The sequence below is a fragment of the Periplaneta americana genome, chromosome 14, assembly GCF_040183065.1.
Source record: "Periplaneta americana isolate PAMFEO1 chromosome 14, P.americana_PAMFEO1_priV1, whole genome shotgun sequence".
NCBI lineage: Eukaryota > Metazoa > Arthropoda > Insecta > Blattodea > Blattidae > Periplaneta > Periplaneta americana.
The window spans coordinates 115,211,377-115,234,744 of record NC_091130.1 but is presented as its reverse complement, the minus strand read 5'-3'; the positions used below and the strand labels follow the sequence as shown (position 1 = coordinate 115,234,744).

Sequence of the window (23,368 nt, the reverse complement as noted above, 5' to 3'; positions counted from 1 at the left end):
ACAAAAATATTTCTAAACTGTATTCCATCAACGATGTCGGTTTTTTCCTGAGAGAAGTGATATCGTTCACATATTATATTGTAACACAGATAACACACGTATGTTTTTACAAGTTGTAAAATAGTCATATTATGAAGGATGGCTGGAGCGGAGAAAAATTCTCTCCGGTACCGGGACTCGAACCCGGGTTTTCAGCTCTACGCGCAGACGCTTTATTCACTAAGCCACACCGGATTCCAATTCTGATGCCGGATTGAATCCCTCAGTTTAAGTTCCATCTCTCAGTTTCCCTTTAGTGGCCAACCCTCATGCACTGTGTCACAGAGGCACAATGTCCAACACACTATGTGCAGAGGTGCACTCATTACGAGTGGCTAAGTGGCCGGGATCCGACGAAATGAGCGCCGTCTTAAATCACTAAGTGATTATTTTAAGCTCTCAGTTTAAGTTCTATCTCTCAGTTTCCCTTTAGTGGCCAACCCTCCTGCACTGTGTCACAGAGGCACAATGTCCAACACACTATGTGCAGAGGTGCACTCATTACGAGTGGCTAAGTGGCCGGGATCCGACGAAATGAGCGCCGTATTAAATCACTAAGTGATTATTTTAAGCTCTCAGTTTAAGTTCCATCTCTCAGTTTCCCTTTAGTGGCCAACCCTCATGCACTGTGTCACAGAGGCACAATGTCCAACATACTATGTGCAGAGGTGCACTCATTACGAGTGGCTAAGTGGCCGGGATCCGACGAAATGAGCGCCGTCTTAAATCACTAAGTGATTATTTTAAGCTCTCAGTTTAAGTTCCATCTCTCAGTTTCCCTTTAGTGGCCAACCCTCATGCACTGTGTCACAGAGGCACAATGTCCAACACACTATGTGCAGAGGTGCACTCATTACGAGTGACTAAGTAGCCGGGATCCGACGGAATGAGCGCTGTCTTAATTCAATCCGTCATCGGAACTGGAATTCGGTGTGGCTTAGTGGATAAAGCGTCAGCAAGTATAGCAGAAAACCCGAGTTCGAGGTCCCAGTGCCGGAGAGAATTTTTCTCCATTGCACCCATCCTTCATCATATGGTAATACAAAATTTTTGCAAGAAAATATCATTTCGGTACATCACAATAAAATGTAAAAATAGTCGCTTCATGCTTTCAAAAATATGACCCCAAGAACAGTCCTTACTGTTCATGTGGCAGTTCTGCATAACTTGTAGGCAAAATGTCTTCTCCATGTGTGTAAAAAGAAAACGTGTTGTCCTAAGTAGGTAACAAGCGGTTTCTGAAAGGAAAAACTGTGGCTCATCTCACATCAGAATATGAGACTGGCGTTACAAATGTGTGCGATTTAATAAGTACATAAATCTTCAACACGAGACCTCTAATATTCCTATCTATGTTTTCTGTCTCTGATTACTGTTTCTTATACGTAAGTCATAATCTTGATGTATTGGGATGCTTTTCGTAGGATAGAGAGCTGACCTATCGCTACAACCCCCAACCTGGAGGGCTATGTCTTCCTCTAATGTCTAATCTTTGACAAAATAATGCCGAATTGCAAGGCAGCGGTACCTGTTGATCCGAGGGAGATATTGCATTTCCCTCCTACCACTCATTTTGGGAGGCATTCCCCTAACCTCCACTTGGCGACGCGTCCTTTAGCGGTTAAAAGAGCTACAAGAGTAGATTTAGAAATGAAAAAAATACAGGAAGAAATGGGGCTAAAGCAATGAAGAAGGGAAGGAATAATGACAAAATAACTAATTTATCATGTTTTTTTATTGGGTTATTTTATGACGCTGTATCAACATCTAGGTTATTTAGCGTCTGAATAAAATGAAGGTGATAATGCCGGTGAAATGAGTCCGAGGTACAGCACCGAAAGTTACCCAGCATTTGCTCATATTGGGTTGAGGAAAAACCCCGGGAAAAAACCTCAACCAGGTAACTTGCCCCGACCGGGATTCGAACCCGGGCCACCTGGTTTCGCGACCAGACGCGCTGACCGTTACTCCACAGGTGTGGACTTTATCATGTTCATATTCAAAGAATGCGATTGGAAACTTCCCAGAAGGAATAAACGCGGAAGACCGAAAAGAACATGGCAGATTGGTATAAACGAAGAAATGGAGAGGAGGGATATGCTCTGTGGTTTATGGGAGGATCTACGGTTCGCCCCAGGAATCTGTGGAGTAGAAAGACGAAATAAGATCTCTGCGCAAGTGGTATGTGGGAGGGCTAGGGACAGAGACTGCTCTGGGGGAGGCATTGCTTGAACGAAGCGAGCAATCGCTTGCAGGAGATAATTACTATCTCAACTCTACTCATCTCTACCAAGAGCATCTTACCCCTTAGCGGACTCGAGCTGATGCTGCCCGCAATACACTCCGGCACAAATAGACTCCACCCCCATATGCGCGAAGTTACTCTACAGGTACCTGGGACGGACCATAGGTAGGCTTACCTGGAGATTGGGAATTCGTAAGACGTTGTTACACGTCAAAAACCGATTTTATAGTCTATTTGGTCTATATATACATACATACATACAACTACGTACATACATGCATACATAAAGTATTATTCAGGAGGAATAGTAAATATTGGTCGACCTGGGTGATGGAGTCGGTAGAGTGCTGGCCTTCTATGCCCGAAGTTGCGGGTTCGATCCCGGCCCAGGTCGATTTCATTTAGTATGCGACAGGCTCATGTCAGTAGATTAGAGGCATGTAAAATAACTCCTTACTTACTTACTAATGGCTTTTAAGGAACCCGGAGGTTCACTGTCGCCCTCACATAAGCCCGCCATCGGTCCCTATCCTGAGCAAGAATAATCCAGTCTCTATCATCATATCCCACCTCCCTCAAATTCATTTTAATATCCTCCCATCTACGTCTCGACCTCCCCAAAGGTCTTTTTCCCTCCGGCCTCCCAACTAACACACTATATACATTTCTGGATACGTCCATAGCTACTTGCTGCATGCCCTGCTCATCTCAAACGTCTGGATTTAATGTTACTAATTATGTTAGGTGAAGAATACAATGCGTGCAGTTCCGCTTTGTGTAACTTTCTCCATTATCCTGTAACTTCATCCCTCTTAGCCCCAAATATTTTCCTAAGAACCTTATTCTCAAACATTCTTAATCTCTGTTCCTCTCTCAAAGTGAGAGTCCAAGTTTCACAACCATACAGAACAACCGGTAATATAACTGTTTTGCAAATTCTAATTTTAAGATTTTTTGACAGCAGACTAGGTGACAAAAGCTTCTCAACCGAATAATAACAGGCATTTCCCATATTTATTCCTCCTGAGTGACATTTATTTGTTACTGTTGCTCCAAGATATTTGAATTTTTCCACTTCTTCGAAGGATAAATCTCCAATTTTTATATTTCCATTTCTTACAATATTCTGATCACGTGACATAATTATATATTTTGTCTTTTCGGGATTTACTTCTTCTTTTCTTTCTTTTGTGGGCTCTTCCATTCTTCAGCGGTTGCCCTGAATTCCCTTCCGCCATCCTTCTCGATCCCGCCAATCCTCCTCCTGCATATGTCGGTCCTTCATCATTTGCATGACACCGGCTTTCCATGTTTTTCTTGGTCTCGCACGCTTCCTCCTTCCCTGAGGTGACCATTCCAGAATAATCTTTGGCCATCTTCCTTCTTTCATCCTTTTTACGTGGCCATACCATTGAAGAGTTCGTTTTTCGATTCTTTCAATTACCGACTCTTCCATCTCCATCATTTGCCTCACATCCTCATTCCTTCTCCTTTCCAATCTGGATACTCTAGCAGCTCTTCTTATTCCCTCCATCTCCGTCGCTTGTATCTTACATTTCTGACGTTCAACAAGTGCCCATCCCTCTGCCCCGTATGTTAGTATAGATTCAACTATAGATTGTAGAATCATTTTCTTCATTTGCTTGGAAATGGATCTGCTCCACAGTACCCCATTCAGCATCTTTATTGCCCTTCTTGCCTGTTGCACTCTGTGATCTAATCTGTTGCACAGCTCCCAGACTCTTGGATGATAGACCCCAAATACTTAAAATGTCTCACAGATTTAATTGTTCCTTGCGGTAGGATAATATCTCTTCCACTATTGCCCACAACGAGGTATTCAGTTTTATTCATATTAATGCAAAGACCTCCTATATCAAAGGCTTCCATCAACCTCCTCAACATGAACTTAGCATCTTCACGACACTGAGCAATTAATACCTGGTCGTCTGCAAATAGGAGAGAATGTATTGTTTCATGACCAATTGGAACTCCCATACCTTTACACGATCGATTCCATCTCTCTAAAACTTGCTGAATATATATTTTGAAGAGGGATGGGGACATGCCATATCCTTGCCTCAGACCCTTTGTTGTTGGAAATGGAGTTGACAGCCTTTTCCCTACCTTCACTACAGCTCGACTCTTCTTGTATAATTTTTAATCACTGTTATCAGAGGCGTCCCGATGCCAATATTTACTTCCAAACCTATAAAATAACTCCTGCGGGACAAACGTCCTGCACACCGGCGACTCAGATATAACCTCTGTAGTTACGAGCGTCTTTAAAAAACATCATTTTTGAAATTTAAATATTAAATATTAAGGGGTAGTAGTATGAAGTAGTCTAAGTAAAAAAGAAATCATACAAGTCCAGTTTTCAGTGCATGTGGGGATAAGTACAGCTGTTTGAATGGTACGCATAACAAGCGTTACAAGTAGCAAGAAGGAAAGATAAATTGTTTATAATTACGATAAAATTATCGCTTATTACATGACTGTTATCAATACATTTCAACAGTTCAATACATTTCCGCTCTGTTGAAAACAGGAAGTGTTGTTCTTATGAAGTCAGCACTATTGAATTCATTTCTTATGTTTGTTTTGTATTTGTTGACTTCGGCTTTTAACCACCCCCATAGACAAAAATCGACAGTAGTAATTTCTGGGGACCTTGGTGGTCAATGCACGTAACCACTGCGTCTGTCCATCGTTCTGCGTATGTAAGATTTAACCATTTGGCGCCGGAATTTAAATACCTCTGTGACACATAGCTGACCGGGATTTAAATGCCGAACATTCCGTTTTAATGCATGCGTGCAACTATTACAGTCGACTTTCGGTTTTTTTAATGATAGTTACTGTCGAAATACGAGCATATTGGGAATGGAAAGTGGGAGGTACTAATAATCAAAATTCACTCATTATCTTTTGAACCACCAGGCCTACAGCCTTGAAATTTCAAAACAAAGGCTCGTTTCTAGAATTGGGTTAGACTTTTGGGGGTTAATTTGTTATCCCCAAAGGGAGTGGAGAGGAAAGAAGGTTGAAGTTTTCAAAATTCATCAATGTCTTCTGAACTAGCCGACACAGAGCCTTAAAATTTAAAATGAAGATTAATTTCTACAATTTGGGTTAAACGTTTTTGAGAATTGTTTTATATCATCCCCTAAAGTACTGGAGAGGAGGCAGAAGGGGATGAGAAACCTCATGTCGTAAGGATATCGAAGAAATTTGATATAGTCCACACCTGTGGAGTAACGGTTAGCACGTCTAGCCGCGAAACCAGGTGGCCCGGGTTCGATTCCCGGTCGGGGCAAGTTGCCTGGTTGAGGTTTTTTCCGGGGTTTTCCCTCAACCCAATATGAGCAAATGCTGGGTAACTTTCGGTGTTGGACCCCGGACTCATTTCACCGGCATTATCACCTTCATCTCATTCAGACGCTAAATAACCTAAGCTGTTGATAAAGCGTCGTGAAATAACCTACTGAAAAAAAGCGCGTCTGGCCGCGAAACCAGGTGGCCCGGGTTCGATTCTCGGTTGGGGCAAAGTTACCTGGTTGAGGTATTTTTCGGAGCTTTCTCTCAACCTAATATGAGGAAATGCTGGGTAACTTTCGGTGCTGGACCCCGGACTCATTTCACCGGCAATATCACCTTCATCTCATTCAGGCTCTAAATAACCTAAGATGTTGATAAAGCGTTGTAAAATAACCTACTAAAAATTGATATATGGAATGTTTCGGATCACAGACGTTATTTTGTCCGAATGTATACCTTAAGTGGGAGCACAGAGACGAAAATAGGTGATAAATTAAAATGACAATGGGACTTACCATTTCCCTTACAAGGAAACTGTCCCAGGTTATGGAGCTTGAATTTAATGAAAATGCATATTTAAGCTAATTGTCGTTCGTTAAAAAACGTGGTGATAGTCGTTCGTTTAGTTTTTTCCTCGTTTACGAAATATGACGACTTGAAAATCGATGTTACTTATACCGATTCTTGAGCGCATTCGGTTCTTTAGAGTTCCTTGACATCGTATCACAGCTCTAGCATTAATGCTCCATTCTTTTTTTTTCTCTTAATTCACATCAATAGAGTGCTTTTGCTGAAATAGAAATTCAGTTTGAATTAAAAATATGTATTAACTTACCTTAAATATGATACAGAGGTGTGAAAATTATTACAATAATCTTAATTTTAAAGGTTTTTTAATAATTCCTTCACAAATATTCATTGAATTGATGAATATTGGTATATAATATTACTATACTGATGTAGGATATATTTACTACTAACAATGCCGGAAAGCATTGTTGTACGTTGGTATTTTTCTTATTTTACAATTGTTATGGGAATTCAGCAATTATTATATTATGTTGGCGGAAATGGAAACATAAAAAATTAAGAAATGCTTTAAACAAATTGTTCTTTGCGTTTACATTGTTTTGAAGGTTCAAATGAACGTATACATCTGTTTTGTGCATATAATTTTTTTTGTTTCCAATTCCGCCAACATAATATAATAATTTCTGAATTCCCATAACAATTGTAAAATAAGAAAAATACCAATGTACAACAATGCTTTCCGGCATTGTTAGTAGTAAATATATCCTACATCAGTATAGTATTATATACCAATATTCATCAATTCAATTAATATTTGTGAAGGAACTATTAAAAAACCTTTAAAATTAAGATTATTCTAATAATTTTCACACCTCTGTAGTCTCGATTCGAAATAAAGTGGTCGGAACAAAGAGCCATTGAACAGTACAAACATTTTACACAGGCTGGTTTTTCACATTCTTCTGTTACACACACATGGTTTCCAACATGCAACATTGTTGAAAGAACAGTATCAAACTTTCTCACACGTTTCTCCGTGCCACACGTTTATTGGCATGTTTTGAGGACAGGTGAATGAAACTGTTGATACACAACAGAATGTAATGTCATTATGAAGTCCCTATCGTGCAATGTCTCTGGAATGTTTTTACAGATAATTGTATGTCTGAAATACTCTTCTAGCCTTCGAATTATAATTTTATATTGCCTAAAAATACATATTCAAGGGTTGCACAAATCTAGTAGTTTTGAAGGGATAATTTGTGTTTTAAAATGTCTTACCATATGAAGTACTATTTACTCTTTCAAAAGTAAATATAGTATAATCTACCTGACCACTCCACGAATCCAGAAGTAGTAGTATGTCTTTCTTAACATCCGGAAGAAATATATCTCTTAACCACCTTCTCACGTGATTTTTTTTTTTGTCAGTTTACCGAACTACTTGCATCGACCACGACATTAAATGGCTTATCATTGTCTACACAATGTTTTACTTTAGGTCCAAATTCCCTTTTTTGTTCTTGAAAGCATAGTATGTACAGTCTTGTTCTAGACTTCAAGCTGCATTCCTTTGGATTTGGACGGTGTACGAATGAGCGACAGATGCCATGGATTGCATTACTACTGTATTAATGCGAATTAAGAGAAGAAAAATAGACTAGAGCATTATTGCAATTGCTGTGATAGAGTGTCACGGAGCTATGAGGATCCGAATGCGCGCAAGAAGCGGCATAAGTAGCAACTATTTTCAATTCAATATATTTTGTAAACGAGGAAAAAGCGAAACACCACGTTTCTTTACGAACGAAAATTAGCTTAAATATGTATTTTCATTAAATTCAAGCTCCACGACCTTGGGACGGTTCCCTTGTTCGTGGATTGAGCAGGGACATAGGCTCTTTTTTAAGTAATTTTAAGAGATATTGGCACTTAGAAACTTTTTCCTGTCGAGTCTTAATTTGTCCAAACGCAGAGATGAAGAGCAATAGACATATTCATATGTGATTCAACAGATCAATGGAAATATGTCGTTTAATATATGAATGTATATAAAACAAAGTGAGATGGAAAATCTGGACGATAGTGCGAATTAATACAGAACCCTTAAGTAGGGGAAATATGACGTCAACCTCACTCCACTTTTATTGGGGATGATCGACTTCTGCATAGAGTTGTTGACATTCTTTACGTGTGGAAGATCCATCAGTGGCGGCACTGTAATTTTCAAAAAGGATTGTAATAAAGTCATTGTATTTATAATGCGTTATGTCGTTTCAAGGTTTACGATTGTGCTAGATTTTCTGTGGGTAGTTTCTTTGAGATTTCTTTGCGCCTAATCTGCTTTAGATTTTCCAAAACTTTCCTCCTATTATCACCTACGGAAACATACATTTGAAACAATTAAGTAATGAACCTTGAAATTAATAAAAATGTCACTATTCATTTCAGTACAAAATGAACACAACGAGTGTTGTCCTTAATTTAACAGTTATATAAATAAATATTCAATATACAGTTCGTAATAATAAACTTACCCGAAAGTTTGTCTATTCCATAATTCTTAATACGGGCTTTGTTCAAATGTCGTTTAATTTTGTAGAAATAAATTGGATGGGACACAGTAAATAAATAATTCTTTCGTCTTCTTCAACAACAAAATAATCATATTCCCATTTATTTTGAAAGTAGTGTTTCTTCACGGATTCATATTTTGCCATGTTCCAGTTCTCTTCAAACTGCAGTACTCGTATTGTGTATTCATTCATTCATTCATTTGGCTGCAGTGCGTTACAATGTTGAATGACAGCATTGACCTCCGGTCATATAGCTATCACTCACTTATCAACATAGATACACACACACATACACACACACATAGGTAGACCTTCTTACATTATATGCACGCAAACATTTTAAATTTTATTTTACATGTCTTTTAACTTATTTATTTCCCTCATTCGTTTTTCTCTTACTTCCCAAAGGTATATTCCTAAGAATTTTATTATCTGTTCATTATTCATTTGTAATTTTTTATAGCGTATTATGTACCTGCCGCCGCGAGAATAAAATAATGTTGAGCGCAACTAGAACGCTATGACCACACTGGTAGAAAATGTGGGTGGGTTAGGAGGGGTACGAAGGCAGTCGCTCTGAGGAGCTACAGTTCTGCAGGTCTGCAGTAGATGATAAGACGGAAGAGAACGGCAGTTACGTAGACCTTCGGCTCCTCCCTATTACCAATAATACATAATACAATGTCAATACGGCGGTTGCTGTCGTCTGCGATGCAACAAGCTTTTCTGTTGATTTTCGAGTTCATTTTTTTTCCTGGTTATTTAAGTTGTGTTAACTCTCGCTAAATGGTTTTATATTTTATTTTATCCGTCCTAGTATTTATTTTATTATTGTAAATATTATTATTATTATTATTATTATTATTATTATTATTATTATTATTATTATTATTATTATTATTATTGAATTAATTTGTATTACTATCTTTATATCATCTCCGTCACGATTATTCTATTATTATTATTATTATTATTATTACTATTATTATTATTATTATTACTATTATTTCTATCATCAACATTATCATTGATCTCTGTAAAATTTATGTAGACTACTGGACTGTACCCGAGCACGAGCATATGCTCATTTCGGGTATCTTTTCATATGTATCATTTCAAATGTTAAATTGTGAATAAATTTGAAATTTGTGAAAAATTTGTGAATAAAACTATATTTCCATCTATTTTGGAGATGAATGATTAAATAAAATACATCAATGAAACTGAAAATAGCATAATCAGCGTAAGTGATGTATGTAACTAAAGTCATACGAATGCTGAAATATAATACATTTAGAAACCTGTATAGTGGAAAATGGCTTCAGTTTTACAGATATTATCTTAAATCCACTAATTCTTTCAGTGCACAGTGACATCGTATAGTTAAAAAAGCAGTAAATCATTACCCGATAATTGGTTCCTTTTCATATGCAAGCACATATTTACAATTTCTCCTGAATCATCTTTTATATAAAAGTTGAACTTGCTGGCTCTTATTTATTTGTCTGATCCAACTTGCAATCTATACACCAGCTAAAAACGTCTATCCTTGATGGTACGCAATAGGGATATCCTGAACTAGCACCAACAGATAGTGCATGTACTTTGAGGGATGCGCTTTGCGTGTGCATTTGTTTTCCAATATATAAATATTGAGAACTTATGTAGTGTATTAGTATATTTACTCTTAAAAACAACTCAAAATGCCAAATTTTTGTTGTGTTCCTATATGTAAAAACCAGGGAAAGCTGTTTTGCCTTCAATCAGGTCCCAAAAGATTCTAAATATATGCTTTCAACCTTAAAAAACTCTTAAAAAACCCTTAAATACAACTCAAAATGCCAAATTTTTGTTGTGTTCCTAGATCTAAAAACCAGGGAAAGCTTTTTGCCTTCAATCAGGTCCCGAAAGATTATAAATATATGCTTTCAATCTTAAAAATATATATAACTAATTAAATTGCGTCTATTAAACAAAAAGAACTACTTCAAATAAGGAATTGCTGGCTACAGTTTCAGTTTGCAAGAGGGCAAAGAAAAAATATATAACCTCGACAGCAAGCTATGTTAGCTTATACTGCATGCAGTACTTGTAGGAGCCCCGACGTTTACGACTGCATTTTACAATGGAGCGATACTACAGTAAACTCTCGATGAACTGGGATATTTATTATCTAGGACGAGAAATATATAGGCCTATAAATAATATAGTCTATGTAACTTATTGAAACCATGTTTTAACTTCAAATTTTCAAAATCATCATACATAGTATTCAAAACTGCATATCCTTAACCTACAAAACGCACGAATAATCGTGATACTGCTGTGATCATATTAGATCACCCTATTAAAAATTGCTTTTGTTCCTTCTGCAATTAAAGAAAAAAAAGTACGAGGAATTCAAGCTCCTTAGTCCCTAAAAAAAAAAAAGATATTGGTGGCTGCATATCTTGTTTATCGCGTACGGTACCTACTTACAATACTTATGATTAAAGAGGCAATGTTCACCTTCGACAAAGAACCTTCTTTCTTTTTTTTTTATTCGTGCACCTCGTTCTCAAAGTTCTCGTTTAGGTTCATGAACATTCAATTTACTCGTATCTGTATTCCGCATAGGCCTACTGCAGATTTCCCCATCTATCTCTTAAGGAGAATCGCTCAATATTATACAAGTTTACGCTATTATTTATTGTAAATTAAATTAGATTATGTGGTAAGAAAATACTGAATTAGGTGCCTATATTAAATTATACTAGGTTATACAAAATAATTATAAATATAATTTTGACGAGAACAGGAAACCAACAAGCGGTACAACGTAATGAACTGTAGCATATGACATAATATAGCCCTGTGCCGCATGGAACGCTCCTGCCATCTAATGGTAAAACTTTGCATAAGATATCCCTATTACTAAGAAATGGATCCTTTGCACAACAGAAAATGTGGGCCTACATTCCAACTGCGCGCTGTATCTTGGTTTAAGCATTAATTGAAAATTTTGCTATATCTAATCACTTTGGCAAGATCTCGTAACTCCATCGTATGAAAGACTTACTTATTTTACGACGCTTTATCAACTGTCCTGGTTATCTAGCGTCTGAGTGAGATGAAGGTGAAAATGCTAGCGAGATGAGTCCAGGGTCCAAAGCCGAAAGTTACCCAGCATTTGTTCTTAATGGATTGAGGGAAGTCCCGGAAAAATATGAACCAGATAACTTGTCCCAATCAGGATTTGAACCAGAGCCCACTCGTTCCACGGTCAGGCAGGCTAACCGTTACTCCACAGCGGTGGACAGTCTTACTCTCATGGCGCCAAGTGCGTTGTTACCAAATAGGCCTAGTATAAGGGGCAAGCAGAGGAATATCGATCATCTCGCCATTTCTATCATAACAGGTTGCATATATCTCAGAATTATAAGGCGCAGCTGGTTCAACCTGTATATCTCGAGATAACAACTGATAAGTGTTCCAAACAGTGGTCTTTTTTTCCACTGTTAAAAGAAATTGCTTTAAATAAAGCATCGATCCAGACAATCATATGAGAAGGTTTCCCACATTGAGAGTTGCGATGCTGAAGGTCGCAGTGTGAGGGGTCGACAGGAAGGTTCCCACGGCGCACTTCCGCCTCGCTGTGTGGGCTATCTCATCTCATTCACGTGCTGCGTGTACACTCTGCCAAACTCGGTCTACTCTGTTCAAGGTGCTGAATGAATGAAGCAGGTCACTGCAAATATATATCCACGGACTTCGATTACTTTCACCGGATAATTTTGGGCACTGTAAAGTTGTTGTAGGGTCGATTGATGCCGTAATGTATACACATAAAGCAAAAATAGAATGTAACTGCAATGATTCAAATTATAGCTAATAGGCCTAAGGAAAAAAAAACAGTCACTCTTTGGAAATATATGTTTTACGCATATCACAACAATTCAGTTTTTTAATGTTATAAATAGCATTATGGTGTGTCTAAAACTACTTCCGACCTGACAAATGGCGCCTTTAGCATGTTACCATGGCAACCATTCAAATCAACCAATCACGAGAGACGCGTAACCATGGTAAAGGGACGGTGTTGCCGTGTCTATGTTCACGAGTTGCACGTGCATACAATGCCTGGGATGTCTTTGAGTTGGCTCGTTAGCGCGTGCGTTGTGTGAATTAAAAATATTGTGTGGTTTTATTATTGTTTTAGTGTATCGATATTATTGTGTTTAAATTATATTATACGTATTACCTTCGTTAGGCATCGTTGGTAAAACTAATTCAAAATTAATGATTTCCTTGCAGCTAATTTGTTCTAAAATACAATGGATTATACACAGTCGAAGTTTCTAAGACCTGTCACTAAAATGAAATTAAATATTATTATTTGCCACTTTGGCTAGTAAAAAACAGACATTCGAATTTTGCGAGCGCAAAGAAGCCTATAAACACTTTCTATAACTTCTGCTCCAATCAAATTGCAGCATTCTAGTGACAAAATCTTATGCACGTGCAGAGTAGATAGTAAGTGGCTTCTTTTTTGAATAACTGTTCTTTTAATCACAACTTTCATCCATCATAACATCTCAATATTGTAAATTTGCAGAGTCAGCAATGTACTTAATTAATTGAGTGCTTTGTTGATTGCCAAGGATTTGTCCAAAATGATTCGTCGAAAACAACGCACTGTCTGCTTCTTGTTAGATTGCAATAAGTAACATTTAACTCCTGTAATGTGTTTCAATGCCTGAGTTTCTTCTGTATTCCATTTTCCTTATTTTCCATATTCTTAATCTTGGTTTAAGCACCAAATTGCTAAATGGAATAACAAAATGTGCTTTTATACGCGCTAAAACTGAAATGTGCATTAACCCCTTAAATATGCACATATATGCACTACCTTCGATTACAAATAACTTGAAATGCATTTATATAATGGTAGCATATGATTTGCAACTAAGAAATAAAGCATGCAAATATGTTAAAATCCGCTCCCTAATCATAAAGGTTATTTTACCGAACCTCATATATTCAAGGCCTCCCTGCCAATCGTCCCGTTTTTTTCCGGGGCAGTTCCGATTTCAACCATTGCGTCCAGCGTTCCGAAATAATTTGCACAAATATCAAAATGTCCCGATTTCATGGCATATTAGATATTTTCAGCTGATTTTCGTTCCTATCAGATTGTTGAATTTAGTCTGAATTGGAATATGTTTCCGTAGTCTCATACAGATATGCTTCCAATATGTGACGAAATAGAGAACTGACTGTAGTAGGCCTGCGTATGTCCAAGGCAGAAATTTAATTGTTGTTGATATGTCAACTGAGTGACGGGTGCAATAATCATAATACACAAGTTAGGGCAGGTTTGATCACAGCCTATAGGATACTTACTGAATCATCTATTCTCTCTGCTCATCTTATGCACTTTGACTTTAGTTTGGCGCCATTCAGTATTATCTCCACTTTGTTCCACTTGATGCGTCATTCATTGGTTTCGGCGGTAAAGTGGAAAAAGAAAGATTTATACGGCCACTTCTACGACAAATACAGACATCAACGAGGACAACAACAAAGATGTAAAATACCTTAGTTCCTCAAGTGTGATAAGATCTGATAGCTCTGGTGATAAATCACGTAAACGTCTCTGTTTTTCCGAGAAGAGTGGCTGAAATCTTTTGTGTAAATAGGTTAGGTTAGTTCGGGTTTGTTCAGATTACGTTAGGTTAGTTTATGTTAGGTTAGTAATTACATCAATAAGATTGGTTCCTAGTTTCCAATGAGTTAACATTAAAGAATTGGTACTGTTTTTCAACTTGTTTTGTGGTCATTTTGGCAAGTTCTTGAATTTTTTTTACATATGAAATGAGGTGATTCTATTATATACATAGCCTATACTGTTATAAGAGTATTAATGTTGAAGGTGGAAATTAGTGTAATAAAATTTTGTCAGTAACGTTTGTGTCCTTAATTTTTACTTACGGAAGTTGGTAAGCCTACGTAAGACTCTTATTCCCTTATTCCTCTTTATGCCATTGGTCGTCCTAGGTCACTTAGGTGATGTTTGTGGTGGGGCGGTATCGTCACCCGTCAGTCCTGAATGTGCATTTAAATCCACGTCGTGTTCTTCAGCAGTTCCATTTAGACTTTTGTCCTTGAATTGGACTGTGATGTCAGCGTTTCTGAACTCGTCTAGAAGTAGGGTAAAGGTTGGTAATATTGTGATAAGAGTAATATTGTGATAGTTCTTTTTGAGAATTTATTACAATTTTACTGAGCGAGAGGAAGATCGGTTTTTTGCGTCAACGTATTAAGTCAAGAACAACGTGGCAATGACAGTGAGTAAATATTGTGGGTGGAACATTGACTATCACGAAAATAGGCATAGGCCCCTACACTATCACGAAGTAAGATAGGCTATCACGAAATAAGCTCCAAGCAACATATTTTTAGTTTTGTTTAATTATGTCTTCATTACTTTGGGAATCAGATTTTAGAATGGTCAAAATGTATATAAGCAGTAAAAAAAATTAAAACGGTATTCATTTTAACCATGTGTGATAATTTCCATAACAAATCCTTAGTATCACGAAGTTGGGTAGGTTTACTCTTATATTATACTACAGATCAGCATTTGCATGTTCAGTACTGTCTGGTTTACAAAGCAAAGATCGTTCACATTTTTTCCCAATATTTCGGTTTCTGCTACAATTCCGATCGCCTTCTCGTATGTCGTCCGGGGTTGCCATGCTTTTACTAATATCTTCGAGAAGAGACCGGAAGTTTAGGCATTATGAATAATTAAAATAGGCAGGCAAAAAGGCATCACAAATAGCTAAAATAGGCAGGCAAAAAGGCATTATAAATAGCTAAAATACTCGATAAAAGACAATTACAAAAACCTTGCACTAGACCCACAACCTTGCACTTTCCACAAAGAGATTTCGGCAGCAAGAAAAGCTTTACATAAGTCGAATGCAAATTGAGATTTTCGACTCGATGTTGCAATTACTGTTGGAAGCAAAGAAATCTTCTTCCCAGTAGCATTGGAAAGTACATTTTTGTGTTTGGTTGTACTGATATGTTGCGATATGAAATATTTAGCAAGCTACAATAACGTCGCAATGAAAACTGAAAGAAAAATAACCGTTAAAAATAACGTTAGACCCGCACTCATTGTTGCCTTGTCAAATAAACACAAGCGATAATTAAAACGCTTAATGTTATACAATTTTGCACGGCAGCACTCATTGTTGCAAAGAGAATATGAACTGATTGGAAGACAATAATATACATTCGGTGAAGTCACTTTCATTGTAGCGTTTATAGAAATAAATTAAAATATACCTGTAGGCAATTTTTAATAATAAATTAATAAATAATAGATAAATAAGCAAATAAAGGCAAAAAAAAGCATTTATTTTGTAAATCAGGCGTTTATATTAAAAAAGGCAGAAAAGGGCAACATAAAACTGTGACGTTTCAATCACAAAGGTATAATTTGTACAGATATACTTTCAAAATGAAGATAGATTTAACACATTTAAAAAAGTATTCTGCCAAACTTCCGGTCTCTGTCTTCGAGTTTTGTGGTCCCAAACACAGCCATGGGGAATAAGTAATCAAAATCCTTAGCGCGGTTTTTTTCGAGAGGGAAGTAAAGCTGGGGATTCCGACTTTTAGATTTATGGTGTTAAAAAAAAGACTTTGGCACGACAATTTCTCGTCGTCGAAAAAATACATTTTAAGTCCTAATCCTCTGATCATGATCCTACATGTTTTTATTATCGCTAATAACGTGTACGTTGTTAAACGAAATAATGAAAACAATAGGCTATATAAAATAATGCCAACTACAATGAATTTAACCTATAATTTCTTTCTCTCAACAATCCTTGATCTGCTATTTGCTTATTGTGAACCAGCACAGCAATAATATATTCGTGATCATGTGGTCAACCGGTTTTAAAGCATTTTAGGACTATATTAATCTTCTTCAATACGTAACGCACTATAATTCTAATTTAAAATCTCGCGGTGCACTTATATTATCCCAAGATAAACACTATTTTACAAATAAAAATGACTGCTGAACTTTGAACGATAGTCAAATTTCGGCCATTACGCTTAGTAATATTGAAATTGCTTACTCACCTATCATTAAAAATCTAGGAATATATTTTGGTAACGAATTAAGTTAAAATTACCAAGTAAAGCACACTTGTGAAAAAATCTGCTCACCTATTCACTCGTTACGCCGGTTCAAGCATTTCTTTCCCGCGCCACTGAAACAAACATTAGTTCAAGCACTCGTAATGCCGAACTGTCGAATAAATTACGTGTTCATAATATGTGTATAAGATATGTGTGCAATGTCCGACGATACGATCATATTTCACCATTTTTCGAATCTTTATCTTGGCTCCAGCTGAACGATCGCAGAACTTCACACTTTCTCGTCTATTTCAAATTCTGCGTACCTCAGCCCCAAGTTATCTGTCGTCTCGTCTCGTGTATTTATGCTCCAACCATAACCTGAATACTCGATCTCAGCTCACCGGTACATTGAGTATACCTCATCATAATACTTCCCAATATTCTTCATCATTCACCGTTTCAGTTTTTCGTAATTGGAACTCCCTACCTCATACCTTAAGGGACTGTCAGACATTTACTAATTTCAAAACCCGGTTGTCAAATAGACTGCTTAGACTGTGAGCGTTCCTAAAATAGATTTTTTTCTAATATGTAATTTTTATTTTTAACATATAAATTTTCTTTATTATTTTAACAATTCCATTGTCACATTACTATAATTTTTTTATTTTTAGAATTACATGTAACAAAACTTGTTTCCATTTTGTTATTATTATTATTATTATTATTATTATTATTAATTTATATTGTTCCTGTATCTCTGCTATTGTATTGCTATTGTTGTAATACTGCTTGAGTGGAAGAGACGGGGCCCTAACTCTATCAGTAGAAATAAATCTATTACTACTACTGCTGCTGTTTAATTTATTTTGTACTTTTTATTTTAAGTTTCGAATAGGAATTCATTTCAGTGACTGAAATAATTATTAGTATGTTTTCATACTTCTAACTTACGAATGTGAATATGTTCCTACATGTGATACTGCTTTGCGTTAATTTAAATTTATCAATTTCATGTTGAAGGTATACCGATAAGCTATCACAATTTGACTATAATTATGTGTGTGTATTCCGCCTTTGCTTATCATACAATTAAATGAATAAATTATGACTAATTAATTTATTCATTTAATTGTATGATAAGCAAAGGCGGAATACACACACATAATTATAGTCAAATTAAATTTATCATGTTAAAAGTAAAATTAAAGAGAATCTTCAGCTTGGTGTAGTGGCCAACGACTGTTTCGGACAAAGAATTGTGTAGGCGGACCGGCAACATGAAATTTGCAGGGAGATAAAATAGGGAAAATGGAAGTGTTTTGGTCACATAGAGAAGGGAAAGTCTAAATATAACCAAGAGAGCTATGGAATGGAATCTCCAATGAACAAGAAGAAAGGGTAGGTCTAGAACAGGCGTGTCTGAAGTAATAGATGGCGCCGAATAATTGTTGAATGCAGCCCGCAACACTTCAGTCTAGGTTTGAGGAGTGGGGATGGAGAGGTAGCTAATACAATCACAAAGTGTGACAGTGGTGGATTACGTCGTTTAGCTGTTGCCAATGGCTGTTTATTTATTGAATTATCTATAGTAATTTCACATCTCGAGTGACATTTATTAGGACTATTTCATGATAAATTAAAAATGTAAGTAATGTAAGTAATATAGGTAAAAAAGGTAAAGGTATCCCCGTAACTTGCCATGAAGGCACTTGGGGGGCATGGTGGTAGAGCCCCATGCTTTCCATGACCTCGGCACTAGAATGAGGTGGTGTGGTCGGCACCACGCTCTGACCGCCTTTTACCCCCGGGAAAGACCCGGTACTCAATTTTATAGAAGGCTGAGTGAACCTTGGGGCCGTTCTGAAAGTATGGCAACGAGAAAAAATCCTGTCACCACCTGGGATCGAACCCCGGACCTTCCAGTCCGTAGCCAGCTGCTCTACCAACTGAGCTACCCGGCCGCCCAGTAATATAGGGTATATGTTAATAATTGTACAGGGACATCATTTTATTTTTACTAACATTTTTAATATTAACCTGGCTATACCTTTAGAGAACCGGAAAACCCGTTCGCTACCCCCTTCCACAACTGAAGTTCGATGATACTGGCGTAAAACACAAACACATCACTTTACTAGGTATAGGAGGGAAGAAAAGTACTTCATCCATTTACGTAAACTAGGAAATATCGCGATTTTGAGTTCGATAATTTTCATTAGGATTTTTATTTAATCAAAATGCAGTACTGTATTAAGAATGAGTGTTTTTACTCACGAACTGAGCTATCCATGCGAACGTGTTCATTATGTAGTGTATATTATACTGTCTACAGCACATTAGCGTACAATATAGAGAATAATGAAGTTCAATTGAAAAATAATCATAAAATGGATATTTAAACACATTTTTGAAGATGGTAGCCATTCATTTCGATAGCCTACAGGCTTCAGTTCTTTTGTGCATATTATCGCAATATAGACTATTGCATCTAATTCCAATTGCCAGTTTCGTCCTTCGTACTAGTGACTCATGTTGAAATAATTCTGTACCTACTCTATAAAAGAGTACCTTATATAATGTAAATTCAATCTTCACTTCTGCCCGATCCGCATAGATAAAATTACTCGAACATGCTATCTACTCTCCGTCCAAGTGGTTATGCCGCAGGATCTTAGAAAGGAGGGAAATCACGTGACAGTTAATTACTTAACGAGGCCCTTTTATTTAAGTTATTTTAAACAGTTTTATAATATTACGTAAACGTCCAATTCCTAACAGAAATTAATGTTTTCAGAAAAGAGCTAAGACAGCCCTGCTTTTACAGAGGGCCGTGCAGAAGCAGGTGGGGGAAATCGGGATGTGACGTAGGCAAACGGACAGTACCTGTGCGAAAATATGATTCAATATTAAAAGTTCTTTCGTCACTGGAAAACGCGAACATATTTCTGGAACGTACTATACTCAGTAACTCAGTGCTGTTTACTATAAGCGGCCTTGATTCTGTCTGGAACACAGTTGAAACTTCATTAGTAGAAGGGGTGAGAGTGAAGTACATTCAAAAACTCAGGTACAATAAAAATTGAAGTGAAAATAAAATGATGTCCCTGTATATTTATGAATACTGTTTCAGACATTGTGAAGTCGAAATAGATGAATAACGGTTACTGCAATAAAGAAATTGAATGTTATTCAGTAATGCCAATTGAAAAAAGCGAAATACAGGTTTAAAAATGTTAATTACATGTACAGCGCTTTTCTCTTGTTATTATAACAGAAATATGTTTCCATTATCTGCTGAAATTAGAATTTAATTTAAACATATTATAGTATAGTTACAAATAACCTGATTAATACATTAATTAAATGAACAATTGTAATGAAGGAGTGGCATTTTCTTTAGATACAATGAACATGGAATTAGAAGATGATGTAGAGTGGAAGTAGGATTTCGCACTTTATTCAGTACAGTGGATTCATGCTAATTGATTTATGTGGAAACCGTTGACGACACTGACTAAACAAAAGAACGACAATGCGATAAATTGATAGTGATAAATCGAACTGCAGAAATTATCGCGATGTATGACTGTGATTGGTTGAAATTCAAAATTTCAATACACTTCATTGCCCGAAAATGGAATGACGTCATATAAACGAAATAGTGAACATAAATAATACATATTCACACAAAATTATTCCTTGAAATATTTCCCTACAGTTATAATAATAATAATCATGGGCGCTACAGCCCATGAAGGGCCTAGACCGACCAGCCGGCTGCTGGCCTCACGCCCACATGTCGAAGCAGAGGTGGACGATCATCCAACCAGAATGGAGGTATCGTGTGGTTAGCACGATGATCCTCCCAGCCGTTATAGCTGGCAATCGCAACCGGATTTCGCTACCTATCGTAGCTCCCCAAGTGCATCACGATGCTCCCTACAGTTACTTTTTTTAAATACAACATAATCAACATTTGTTTGAAAATGAATATAATGCATATTGCTCTCTTTAGCGAGCCAATGTTTAATGCTTCTTACGTAGCATTTGATATACTAATGAACTGTTACTGTATTAGCTAATTATTAATTACGTCGTCCCTATATCAATCCAATCAATAATTCATTGTAAAGAACTTGGTTTATACTGGGTGTTCAGTTCAAAATGTGTCTTGGCTCGCTGTATGCCGTCATGTGGCTAGCTGATGAGCCTAGAGAATTCAATCTTCCTACACTTCCGCAGCTCAGGTGTATAATCTAAGAGGCAGAGAAGTTGGCTAGCAAGTACGGCGTTCATTCTGAAGAGTACGTACCGATACGTACGGTAACGCCGGTAGTGGCAGGAATGTGAACTGTTTGGAAATACGTACTGTCGGGATATGGGGAGAGGGTTAAGACGATTACTTATGTATTTGTTGACATTAACTTCGACGGTCAACATGGACACGGAGCATTTGATTTGTATTGTGGAATGTTACCGTACGCAACCGATGATAACAAATACCCTGCGTACGACTTGCCGGCGCAAAACACAGTTCGAAAGAGGTTATGATAGCACACAGACCGTACAGACCGCCATCTGTTGCTATGACGTTCAAGTTATACCGTACACGTTCTCAAGTTCAGATTGAGGAACGCCTTAAATAATAGGCAACTTCTCTAACATATAAGCTGAAACTCGCTTCAAATCGGTGACCCAACAACAGTGACGTCATGACACACTTTGAAATGAACACCCAGTACATAGGCCTATTTGTAATATTATTGTTCCCTACTCTTCTTCATCGACTCGAGCAGAAACAACCTGAAAATCTGATGTTATATTTGATACAACCACACGTAATTCTGCCAAACGTTCTTGTCCAATAGGCTATACATATCCTCTATTTTGATTTCATAGTGTTCATGACACTTCTAGGTTGACGCATACATAGATTTCAAGGAACAGGCGAAGGATCTGTAATAATAATAATAATAATAATAATAATAATAATCCATACTCCACAGCAGTTAACCCTTAAGCAGTGGCACGTAACCATCCCACCCATTTAAACCGTTATCTCAAGTATGCGAATTCCTATTTAAGGGATTAGATACAGCTTACAGCAGTAATTTTTTTTAAATATCCTACATTTTTTCCTCCACTACTGTATCTTGTACAATAATGGAAATTGGTATGTGTAAAGCACTGTCCTTCTGCTATATGAAAAAAGTTTTTTAAGATTTAAGAAAAATTATTTACATGTTTTCTTCAATATTCAAAATAGTGGCAGTTTATTGTGCAATGATGAAGTGTTTCCTTCTTAACTCATAAACTTGTTAACTTTTTCATGTTCTCTCTCTTTTATTTTATTGCTGCAACTCATGTTTACAATATCATGATCTTTCAACTACATTCCTTAATAAATAATATATATATTTTTTTTATTTTGTGTTAGAAGACAATACTGAAACGCTTCATCACTGCACAGTGAACAGAATTTTGAAAAAAAAAATGTAAATATTTTTTAATCATAAAAATATATATATATATATTTTTTTTCATATAGCGTAAGGACAGTGTTTTACACATACTAATTTTAATTATTGTACAAGATACAGTAATGGAGGAAAAAAATGTTGAATATTTTCCAAAATTTTACTGCTGTAAGCTATACCTAACCCCGTAAAAAATGTTTACGGTTTTTGTTGCCTTATCAATTCCAATAAAGGTACTGAAAGTTTCAGAAGTACAGGCTTACTGAATCTGTAGTTCCGAGCTCCGTAATACCTGACTGGAGTGTTCACAACGACCCGCGCGACTACTTAAGGGTTAAGTAGAAATGTTATAAAGAAGTTAATATAATAATAATAATAATAATAATAATAATAATAATCGTCATCATCATCATCATCATGCAATTCAAGTACTAGACCTAATTGTCTGGTGCGGTCTCAATGGTCTCATGCCATCTTTCTAAAGGTCTTACAACAGATCGTTTTCCAGAAGGGCGGTAATGTAGCACTGCCTTTGGCCATCTTTCTGTTGGCACTCTCACTACATGCTGTTTCCAATTAACTCTATAGTTTTTTAAGAAAATTTAATATAGGTTCAACGTTCAATTCTTCCAAAATTTCTGTATTTCGTTTTCTATCCCAAAGTGTGTATCGCGCCGATTTTCTCATGAATTTCATTTCGTTGGCAGTTATACGTTGAACATCTTTTTGTCAATAATAATACTTACTTTACTTACTGGCTTTTAAGGAACCCGGAGGTTCATTGCCGCCCTCACATAAGCCCGCCATCGGTCCCTATCCTGAGCAAGATTAATCCATTCTTTATCATCATATCCCACTTCCCTTAAATCCATTTTAATATTATCTTCCCATCGACGTCTCTGCCTCCCTAGAGGTCTTTTTCTTGCTGTGGTCGTGCCAGAGAATCAGTCCCTTTCCGAGGCTTATTTGAAGGATTCGTAACAAGCTGTTTTTTACTGTGATGGGTTGTTAGCCCTTCGTCCAACCCCCAA

The 23,368-nt window shown here is 36.8% G+C and overlaps 1 long non-coding RNA gene across 1 annotated transcript in view; it reads left to right on the top strand.

The window, feature by feature from the left end:
• LOC138712963 (uncharacterized) overlaps window positions 1-23,368 on the top strand; it is a 150,477-nt gene that overhangs the window by 50,489 nt on the left and 76,620 nt on the right. The window lies entirely within an intron of this gene.